Raw genomic sequence first — 12159 nt, 5'->3', positions numbered from 1 at the left:
CCTTATAATTTTTGCATTAGTCTACAAATGAAATATAAAACGGTATTTATATTCTCATGACTGGGGGATACATTCTCACTAAAGGAGTTGAAGAGTGGAGGGGTAGACGTAAAGGAGAGCAAACAACTACGTGTCTCTGTCCTTCCACCATATCAAAACGTAAGAATGATTACTACCAATAGGCATGTCTTAATTACATCATTTCACTGCTGATCACATGTAATCTATTTTAAAATATGCCTTTGGGGAAGAATCAGAAGAGAAATGTTATTCTTAAATCAGTTAGCTATTTAATATATTGTGTATATCTATCTGAAACAGTGACAATATTTGAAATATGTGGCTTCTCTAATTTCTGGGGAAATAAGTAACTAAAGTGAATAATTCTGCAAAGTGTAAATCAGTTTACCACATTTTTTTCTTGGTAAGTCTCATCATCTTCTTAGAAGGGATGCAATGTAATAAAATATAAATACTACCTTGAATAAACTGGCACAAAACCCCTCTGGCAGTGAGGAACTATTTCCTAGGCTTATTTATTTTTATAACATTCCCTAATAAGACCTAACTCTCATTATTTTGAAGAACAATCTAAAAAAGTAATGCCTTTTATATCATTACTGAAGGATCAAGCATACCTAGCTGTTATTTTCATTTTACTTGTCTCCTTTTACATTTTACAATTAACACCTAAAGGAGCTGGGGAAAAGGGAAAGACTATACAACTGAAATCCTCTAGTTGAAATATTTGCTAGGAGGTTTAGCATTTGGAGGTTAAGTTTCTAATCTACTTATTCTATTTCCAATATCTAGGCTTTTGAGTTCAGTGGCTTAAACTGAAAATACAAACTACATGAAATAAATGTTTCATATAAAGACCAAACTACCTCTAAGAAGCAGACATAACATTCTATTTAATGATTGAAATAAAATATACATGTATGTGGTGCCTCAAAATTACATGCTAAAAATTACAATTTGAGTTGAGAATATTTTTCAGGTAGGGAACAAAGAATGCAAAGATTTGGGACTCAAAAAGCTATAGATTACTTTTTAGTTTTTCTTTCTTTGTGAAATTACACAAAACAAAGTCATTCTATGGTTAAAACTGAGTCACTCCAAGACATTTAGTTGATTTGGGTTTATGCATATATTTATGTTCCTAGTAGAACACACACTAAATCATTCAAAAATATTGAGAGCTACACCAATGTTGATTACTTAAAATATTTGGACTTGTTTTTAAAAGCAACCTATTTCTAATGTGAAACTTACTATTGATCTGGGTTTTTTAAAAAAAAATTCACTTGCTTTTAGTTTTTGACTGATTTAAAAGTTTTCATACCATTTAATATACACTTAGAGTATATATACACTTATACTCTCAGACTTCAGACAAGATAACAACTCATTTAATTTCAAATCCAGATGTCTCCTGAAAAGCAAAATCTAACATTTAAATAACATGGGGAAAAAAAGAGACCCTGAAGAAATTACATTTAATTATAATTAAAGAAACTGATCAAGAATTTACAATACATACATCTCAAGGATCATAATGGTTACTAGTTAAGAGTGTTAAGCATAATTTAAATGTACTTAGGAAACATAACAGGTAACAATGATCATGAAACTTGAAAATTAAACTATATAATTTTTAGACTTTGAAAAGAATCTTCTACCAAACCATGGTAATAAAATCAGTGGCAGAATGATGTAAGAACAAACTGACCAAAGTAGAGGTGAGAAATCTCAGAGGTAGATCCATATATCTAATCAGAACCAAACATGTGATAGTTGTCACAGAAAAGGGTATATAACAATCACGTAGATGGTACTGAGAAACTAACTCACTAATTTTAGAATACAATTAAACTAGACCCCTCCCTAAAGCCACATACAGAGGTGGGCTCAAAATGGATTAAAGATCCAAATATGAAAGGTAAACTATAAAGCTAAAAGAAGAATATACATATTATTTGTTGTTGTTGTTGTTTGAGATGAAGTCTGACTCTGTCACCCAGGCTGGAATGCAATTCCATGATCTCGGCTCACTGCAACCTCCACCTCCTGAGTTCAAGCAATTCTCCTGTCTCAGCCTCCTGAGTAGCTGGGATTACAGACGTGTACCACCATGCCTGGGTAATTTTTTGTGTGTTTTTGTAGAGATGGGGTTCCACCATGTTGGCCAGGCTGGTCTTGAACTCCTGACCTCAAGTGATTCACCCACCTTGGCCTCCCAAAGTACTGGGATTACAGGAGTGAGTCACCAAGCCCGGCAAATATATATATATATTTTCTTATGAATCAAGTAAGAACTCTAAAAGGATAAATTCAAAATCACTTACCATATATAAAAATAAAATGATGAACGTAATTACTTCAAAATTACATATTTTGGCTTGGAAACGAACACTGTAAACCAACAAAAAAAGACAGAACACAATAGAAGATATTTAAAATATCTAAAACTGATAAGAATTAGAATATAGAATTCACAAATAATACTAAAAAAAAGAAAAAGAAAAAGAAAAACACAGCAATCCCACTGAAAAAAAAAGGCAAAAAATATGAATAAGCAATCTGGAAGGTCATCAAACACAGAGGTGTTTAAATTTAATTAGTATTCAGAGAAATGCACATTGAAAGAAAATGCCACTTTGCACCTAATAGATTAGCAACAATCAGAAAGCTGGAAAATGCTGTGTCCTTAGACATGTGGACAGAAACTACATACATGATTAGTGAGAAAATGAACTGGATCTAAAGGGCAATTCTGCATCACTTGGAATCTTGCACTCCTCTTCTGTATCTACACTCTGAAGAAATTCTCTCATTGGCAGGAATTTTTTGGAAGCTACTTAAGAGGTCCATCACTGAGCAAAAGAATAGGCAAACCAAAGTTGATACACAACTATATATAGTTATTTAAAAGTATATATTTCAGATCCATTTAAGTTGGACACATCTTAGAAACATAGTGATGGGTAAAAAAAAAATTAAAAAATAAGATGAAATACATTACAATGTAACTTTTGGGAATTAAAAATACATGGACAGAAAGCAAACATTTTACAAGGACACATATTAACAAAAGACAACATTAACTACTTTAGAATGGTTGTGCCTATCCTTCATTAAATTAATAGCTCTTTAAAGAAAATAATTACTTTGCAATACTTCTGAATTTAGCTCAACTAACCCTAAAAATCACTGTTTTATATAAAAATATATTTACATTAACAACTAAAATTAAATACTTATATACCAACCAATTCATTTCTTAAGTTAGTCTCAATTGAACCACATTTATTTATTTCTTCTTCTTCTTTTTTTCTTTAATGGAATGCTTCACAAATTTGCACGTCATCCTTGTGCAGTAGCCATGCTAATCTTCTCTGTGCTGCTAATGTGAGCACAACTGAACCATGTTTAAATCAGATACACGTATTTTTTTCTAAAGTGATTCTTAGCTATTTATCAACACAGCCATTTTGTTCCTTTTAACCCTCTGACACACACATACAAAATCCTTAAAATAAATTTCATCTGCTCAGCAAGTAACAAGAAAAATATACGTATTTGTAGGAATATTTAGAGAAAGGAGGAAGGAAAGAAGAAAGGGAGGGAGGGAGGGAGGGAACTGGTTTTTCAATAGACATTAGATATTAAATCAAATGCACAACTTTTAATAGCAAAATAAATCTGAGTTTCTTCTAGTCTTCAGACAAACCTACCCATGGTCTCCAACAACAACAAAAAAAGTCACGCTGGGAATACCAGCATGGTTCTGGTAGTGTTCAGTACCCTAGATATGCCTTTAATAAAAAGACAGCAATTTCCTATTAGTATTTTGGAGTCATCACAACTTTGGCATAATCTCTCAGTCTTCCTATGAATATATGACGAAAATTATGGTACAGAATGATCACTTTTACACTATAATATTCTGAATCATGAATAATTTATAAAACATTAATCATTATGCTGAGTAGGTGCTTGGGATACAGTGGTACATATCAACAACCTGGAACATGTGGCATTTACACCATGTGCCAGGAAATGACAATTCATTTAAGATAGACATGATATCTGACCTCGTGGAGTTTAGAGGCTGGGTGGTAGCAAAGATTATGAAGGATGATAAAGGCAAAGCATGTACTAGGGAAACACAGGAAGAGTAGAGAAAAGTATATCAGGGAAACCTAATCTAGCTTCAGGGAGGTAGGGCTGTTGGGAAGAAGAGTGTTAGGAAAGAAAGCACATTTTTAAAAGATCGTCAATTACAGAAGAAAACAAATGAATTTCACTGGCCTATCCTAAGACCATTCTAGCCAATCAGATTTGTGTAGCTCAGTTACTGCCCATTGGCTTGTAATCAGTATTTCCAAGTGGAAAACACCAGCCATTCTTTCCTTGAATCATTTTAAGTCTAAAGGGACAGCATCAGTAATTAGTAGCCCAGGCTGGAGTTAATCCCTAAGGAACTCTCATTTCCTGCCTCTATGTCAGTTTTTGTCCAGGAAATAAAGCCTTAAGATTCATAGCCAAGTACAATGCTAGGTATTTTCACAAAAATTTATTCATTTATTTCCTACCCAAAATGGTATGCCTACTTTACACATTTAAAAAATGGAAGCTCACAGTTTAAGCAGCTTGCCAAAAAGATCCAACAACTAGCATTAGCTAAAATTTGAATTCAAGACATGTAATTCCAAATCCAGTACTCTTTTATTAAGTGGAAGCTCTTTGTCTTTAGGAAATAACTTTACTTATGAAAGCAATGGCAATTTTATTTTCTAGTTGTTCCTACTAAAGATAGTACTATTTGTTCTTCCTTAAAACATTTGGACAAAATGATCAAGTATTTTTGTCCCGAATAACTTAAAAAAAAAAAAAAAACAAAGAAAACCCCCACAAAACCCATGTTTACTTTGTGTATCTTCCACCAAGGGTGTAACCAGACTGGTGACAAGAAATATGACTCATGAGCAGTATCTTGGCAAAGAATTCTTAGTATCTCTAGATACATCTGACACACAGGGGAAATGTTACATACATGTAACTACATTTTCTTTTCCTTTGAGGAGTTCCCACTATCTTTAATTCAAATCAGCCATAATCCTAACACAATGCCTCAATATTAAATATAGAATAATATTCAGAATATTAAGGAAATAATTTCTTGGCAGAATCTGCCAAAGGCAAATACAAACAAAAAATTACTGTTGAGGTAGTCGTGGTGGCTCGTGCCTGTAATCCCAGCACTTTGGAAGGCCAAGGTGAGAGGACTGTTTAAGTAAGAGGACTGTTTAAGTAAACTCTGTTTGTGACTATTAGCAATTAAACACAGCAATGTATTATGTCATTTAATGAGTTCTGAGCAATTCTTTTATTAATGAGACAATGAGATAATAACCTTAGGAAAAAACTCCAATATCATGAGTACTTAACTATTAACCTTATTCTTCTGTGAATAAAATAATATACTTTCATATTGTGACTTTTGATTTAAAAAAGACAGGTTCCATAATCTTGCATATCCACTAAAATGTAAATGCAAAAATATTTCTGCCTTTGTCTACCGTTCTTACCTTCTGCTGAAGCTAAACTAAATAGTGGTGTGTTAGATCCAGCTTGTACCAGCTCATGAGAGCCGATGGCTAAGTTTTCAGAAATTTTGGACATCCAGCTGTCAAACTACAAATAGCTTGGGACCAGCCAAAGTGAGAATATTTGCACCACAGCAATCAGCAAACACTAAAAATTGGGGCTTTTTTCTTTTCTTTCCTGGCTAGCTGGTTGTTATAAAGCTTGTCAGTACATCAGCACTGTGCTTAGGCCACACTAGTGCTTCAGCAGCTTATATTTTTATGTTCTTTTCTTCTCTTCTTTACTTCTCTTTTCCTCTGTAAACACTATTTTTATACTTTTATTTTTTTCCCCAAAGGCCTTGCCTTGAAAATACTTGGACTACTTCAAAAAGTTCAGATATTGTGACTAATGATCTAAAGTAAAAATATTTTTTCACCAAAATATTCTCACAGAAAGTGTATCCCTGATTCCTTATTTGATTGGCCTGATTTATCATATTCTACTACTTTAAAAGCAGTGTCTCTATTCCTTGTCAGGGTGCTAAGAGCAAATTTTTATTCCCTCCAGTGAATATTGTGCTTGACGCTTATACATGTATTCCTCATAAAACATAAAAGCATAATATTATCAATACTAAAATGTCTACAGTCTTTTGTCTAAGCAGAATATTTTGTGCATGATATTACACATTCGCAGAGACCTTTTGCATTAAACTATGAATCATTATGCAAAAACAGAATACAAAATTGATTCGTTCCCTTTTACTGAAGAAGAAATAAAGACAGGTTGAAATTTCTGTAAAGGCAATGAAACTAAGAAACAATGTTTAAAAAGCCTCAACATGTGATAAAAAATATTCTGGTTTGATTCACAAAAATGCTGCATTACAGGGACAAGCAATAGACTAGCAAGAATAGCTGGCAGTAAAAAAGTTCTGGTGTCAGGCAGATATGAATTTCAAATTCTGTTCCTCCATTCACTATCTATGTGACCTCAGGAAAAGTAAATCAAACTACCGTAAGCTACATTTTCCTTAATAGTAAATGGACATGAGTATGATACTGGCTTTACAATGCTGTAAGAAAAGACAGTCAGAATACATGTGATATGACTACCACATGGAAGGCAATCAATGTTTAGTTATGATATGATTGGAATTGGTTACTGCAAAACCAACCAATGACTTTGAATTGGAATTAAGAAAAAAAATAAATCATTTTAATAAACAAAGAGTATGTTCCAAATTCTTACAGCCAGTATATGATAAATGTGGTGGGGATTGCAGCTCAAGATCCATCATACCTTGCTACTGTAATGGACTTTCACGTATTACAGAGGCTATAAAACAAAATAAGCAAGGTTTACACAGACTCCTTTGCAAATAGGTTTTCGTTGCAATTTATGTTCAGCCAATCAAACTTACTTGCTCCACCTTTTTTTTTTTCAAATAGTGTCTCATTGTAACTTGCACTGGAGTACAGTGACACGACCATGGCTCACTTCATCCTCAACCTTCCAGACTCAGGCAATCCTCCTGCCTCAGTCTCCTGAGTAGCTGGTACTACAGGTGCATATCACCATGTCCAGCTAATTTTTGTATTTTTTGCAGAGACAGAGTTTTGCTCTGTTGCCCAGGCTAGTCTTGAACTCTTGAGCTCAAGATATCCACCTGCCTTGGCCTCCCAAAGTGCTGGGATTACAGGCGTGAGCCACCGCACGTGGCCTTGCCCAAGCTTTGAAAAGGAGAAGTCAAGCAGAGATCACACTGTCCATGATATACGTACCTTTTTTAGCTGAAGTGTTGGACAGAGATCCCAGTACCCAGTAATTATCCTGCTGGCTGCTGGGAGGCAGTGCATATCACATCTATTTGCCTGGTCATAATAGTTATAGTATGACTGGAGCAAGCAACAGTAGAGGCAGCTTTTTGCAATGGCACTGAACTGTGTGTTCTAGAGCAGAGGTTGAGAACTTTCTCAGTTAAGGGTCAGATACCAAATATTTTGCCATGCAGTTTTTGTTACCACTACTTAACACTGCTACTGTAGTGTGAAAGCAGCCATATATAATAGGTAAGTGAGCATGTATTGCTGTGTTCAAATAAACGCTGACATTTGAATTTCACATTTTTTTCATTTTTAATTTGAGAAAGTATTTTGCTATGTTGTCCAGGATGTTTTTAAATGCCTGGCCTAAAGCAATCCTCCTCCCACCTTGGCCTCCCAAGTAGCTAAGACTACATTACAGGTGCCCACCACTGTGCCCACTGTGAATTTATTATTTAAGTGTCACAAAACATTATTTTTCCTTTGATTTTTTCAAATATTTAAAAATATAACAACTATTCTTAGTCTGTAAGACATAGACAAGCAAGTGATAGGCCAGATTTTGCCTGCAGGCCATAGTTTGCCACCCTGCAACAGTCTCCTGATCCACACCGACAGCCGCAGCTCCCTTAGAAACCAGTGTTGAGGTATACCACTGGGAGATGTTTTTCAATTTAACCACGAGTCCAAAATCTGTTTTGTCTGCTCTTTCCTCTCCTCCGTGATTTTGTAAGCCACTAATGCCATGTAATAAGTATTTTCCTACGTAAACTGCTAGAACAGATTCTATTCTCTGCAACTAAATCCTGACTGACTCATAGTGCTACACATACATAAGTACTTTTTATTTTCAACCAAAAAAAAAAAAACCCTTATTATCTTTCAGGTGTACACCATGAAATATTCATTTACAAATTAATTTTAATGCATTAAAAATATGACTTTACAACTAAAAAACTATACACAACAGAGTGTCATTTTAAGAATACACTATTTAATTGAAATTTATTTCAAACTAGGCACATAAATCACCGAATCCAGAAGAATCTACAGATTCCGCAGAACACCATGATAAATATAAGAAAAGCCTAATTAATAATTTGAAAGTATTTATTAGGTATGAACCACCAAAATATAAAATTATATAATGGGGAAGAAAAACTGTTTACCTCCTTTCAGTGATTAGGGAACCTGCATTAGATTACAGAATGAAAAAGCAGAAAACAGGAGAACTCACTAGACATTTTGCTTATGGAAACTCTACTTTTTGTTTTTAGGGAAGCATAAATGCATCTCTGAAGTCTATGATGGCTCTAGAGTATCTTAAGTGGCAACTGCATAATCTTTGAGCACTACATTCATTTCTCTCCAGGCATTAAAAAGTCAAATTGGGACAGACCTTCAGTTCACATCAATAACAGTAGAACTAATCTTTCCTGGAAGGTAGAGCAGAGAATAACCCTGGAAACAGAAACTATCTAAAGGTAATTTAGAAAAATGGCCTTCAATTTTCTTTTTGTATGCAATCCCTCACATAAGTCAGAATCTTTACTATTTTTAGGTTGATATTTCAACCTGAGTTTAAAGAGTTACAAAGGATGGCATTACAAGCATTGACAGTTTTAAATAAAATAATATATCAGGCTTTGGAATGTATCCATGGGATCTAAATATAGCATCACAATCAACATCCTCTATGACATATATATATTTTTTAAGTTATTCTTTAACAGTCAGAAATTTAAACTTATTTTGAATCAAAATTCAGGCATTATATAATCTCTTATAAAGTGTGTGTGTGTGTGTGTGTGTGTGTGTGTGTGTGCATGTGTATAAGAATCTCCAAAAAAAGGACTCTAAAGAAAGGTATTACTAAATACATTTTAAAGTATATTAAAGGGTTTAAAATACTTGTTAAAAAGTATATTAAAGGGTTTAAAATACTTATTAAAAAGTGTATTAAAGGGTTTAAAATACTTGTTAAAAAGTATTTTAAAGGTCACTAAAACTAGTAACCATCATTTTGTTAATATCAAATATCCAATATTTGATGAGTTCAAAATCTCATAAATGTCATGGTTGATTTTTATAGATATTTTATATGAATCAGGTTCAAAATAAAGACCACTTATTGCTATTGGCTGATAATGTCTCTTAAGCCTCTCATATAGATCTCCCAGTTTATACTGGGCACAGGAACTCTGTGTTGCCTACTGTTTGCTGAATAATTTATTCAACAAATAATTATTAAGCAACCACTATGTGTCCGGCAATGTTTTAGATGCTAAGAATGTAGAGGAAGAACAGAAGCCTGCTAAAGTCTGTGTCCTTTTGGAGTTTAGATTCTCATGAGAGAGAGAAAAAAATAAACAAAGAAATCAATTATGTCTGATGGTTATGAAAAAAATTCAGTGAGCTTTGAAAATAAAATGTTCCTAGGGTTGCTGTTTCAGTCTGCATGGTCAAGGAATGTTTCTCTGATGGATTCACACCAGAACAGAAACCTGAATGAATGAGGGAGCAATCCCTAAGCATTTCTAGGGGAATAAAATGCCAGGCTAAGGAACAAGTAAAACCAAAAGGCTTGAAGTAAGATTGTGCTTCACATGGCTGAAGAACTGTAATGAAGCCAGTAGGGTTGGGAAGCAGAATTACAGAAGGGGAGAGTGTTAAGCTCTCAAATGTCTTGTCTGCATTGTGATTCAGTGTTTACTTCTTTTTTTTTTTTTTTTTTTTTTGAGACGGAGTCTCGCTCTGTCGCCCGGGCTGGAGTGCAGTGGCCGGATCTCAGCTCACTGCAAGCTCCGCCTCCCGGGTTTACGCCATTCTCCTGCCTCAGCCTCCCGAGTAGCTGGGACTACAGGCGCCCGCCACCTTGCCCGGCTCGTTTTTTTTGTATTTTTTAGTAGAGATGGGGTTTCACTGTTAGCCAGGATGGTCTCGATCTCCTGACCTCGTGATCCGCCCGTCTCGGCCTCCCAAAGTGCTGGGATTACAGGCTTGAGCCACCGCGCCCGGCCCCAGTGTTTACTTCTCGTCAGCTGCTTTCCACCAACTGAGACCAAGGAGATGGCTCTATATACTACCTCCTCTACTCTGCTGCTTCTTGCCACTCTTTTCTGCAAAAAAAAAAAAAAAAGAAAGAAAGAAAGAAAGAAAAAAGGACATCTGTGTCTTTCCCTGAGTACCCTTGTTACCTACCATGTGAGAGCTCTGCTGTGTTTAAAATCTGTAGATATTTGCACACTTCTCAATTTGCTTCAATGTTCACAATGTTTGGCAGCTCTTCTCATGATCTGAGGCTTGGGATTACTGTTTTCTCTTCATTTCACTTAAGTTAAAAGATTTCTTCCTTATTCTTTATTCTTTTTGTTATATTCAGTTAGCATTAGGAAGAAGAATAGAATACAAATGCTTTTACTTGGTCATTTTGAATGAAATCCTTTTCCTCACCTACTGTTGACAAATTTAGAGTAGGTAGACCTAGAGAACTTACATTTCTAAATCTCTATTTTTTATTTCAATTTCTAGATTTTCCTATTTGAAAATCTGAGAAATTCTAGACCACCAACATCTACAGACTTACAACTATTGTTTAAAAAATAGGCCAGCTGTGGTGGCTCATGCCTGTAATTCCAGCACTTTGGGAGGCCGAGGCAGGTAGATCACAAGGTCAGGAGTTCAAGACCAGCATGGACAAGATAGTGAAACCCCATCTCTACTAAAAATACCAAAAAAAAAAAAAAAAAAATTAGCCAGGTGTGGTGGCAAGCGCCTGTAATCCCAGCTACTCAGGAAGCTGAGGCAGAGAATTGCTTGAACTTGGGAAGTGGACATTGCAGTGAGCCGAGGCTGCATCACTGCACTCCAGCCTGGGCGACAGAGCAAGACTTCATCTCAAAAAAAAAAAAAAAAAAGTAATTAAAAAAAAAAGTAATTTAGCACAGAATCAACTTTAAATGTATATTAAAGACTCTATAAGGAACATAAACTTGGAAACTATAGCAAATTTCTACCATGATCCTTACATTCAAACTAAGGAATAACAAAAGGCAAATAAATGTCCACATTGAAATGGATATGCAATGAAGAGAGAATAAGCAAAATATCAAAACAATATATGTTAAATAAATACAGCATTATTACTTTTGAGAACATAAACTCTGGTTATGCTGATAAAAGCTTACTCTGTTTTCTACTTTAAATAACAGTCCAATTGTCATGTACTTATGTATAAGTGATTTGCATGAAAAGTATTCGGAATCATCTAAGAGCACTTTTTAAAAAGTCAGCTCTTGGCCAGGTGCGGGGGCTCACGCCTATAATCTCAGCACTTTGGGAGGCTGAGGTGGGCAGATCACTTGAGGTGAGGAGTTTGAGACCATCCTGGCCAACATGGTGAAACCCCAACTCTAGTAAAAATTAGGCTCAGTGTGGTGGCTCACCCCTGTAGTCCCAGCACTCTGGGAGGTCAAGGCGGGCGGATCACCTGAGGTCAGGAGTTCGAGACCAGTCTGGCCAACATAATGAAACCCTGTCTCTACTAAAAATACAAAAATTAGCCAGGCATGGGGCACACGCCTGTATTCCCAGCTACTCAGGAGGCTGAGACACGTGAATTGCTTCAACCCAGGAGGCAGAGGATGCAGTGAGCCGAGATCGCACCACTGCACTCCAGACTGGGTGACAAAGCGAGACTCAGTCGGAAAATTAAAAAAAAAAAAAATTAGCCAGTTGT

The 12159-nt window shown here is 35.3% G+C and overlaps 1 protein-coding gene and 1 pseudogene across 3 annotated transcripts in view; both read right to left on the bottom strand.

The window, feature by feature from the left end:
* The window catches only part of WDFY3 (WD repeat and FYVE domain containing 3), a 316077-nt gene that overhangs the window by 214579 nt on the left and 89339 nt on the right, over positions 1-12159 (bottom strand). The window lies entirely within an intron of this gene.
* Positions 3336-3436, bottom strand: LOC117086475 (annotated as a pseudogene).

This window comes from Trachypithecus francoisi, unplaced genomic scaffold (assembly GCF_009764315.1).
Source record: "Trachypithecus francoisi isolate TF-2019V2 unplaced genomic scaffold, Tfra_2.0 Lachesis_group1, whole genome shotgun sequence".
Taxonomy (NCBI): Eukaryota; Metazoa; Chordata; class Mammalia; order Primates; family Cercopithecidae; genus Trachypithecus; species Trachypithecus francoisi.
This window is presented reverse-complemented; position numbering and strand designations above follow the sequence as displayed.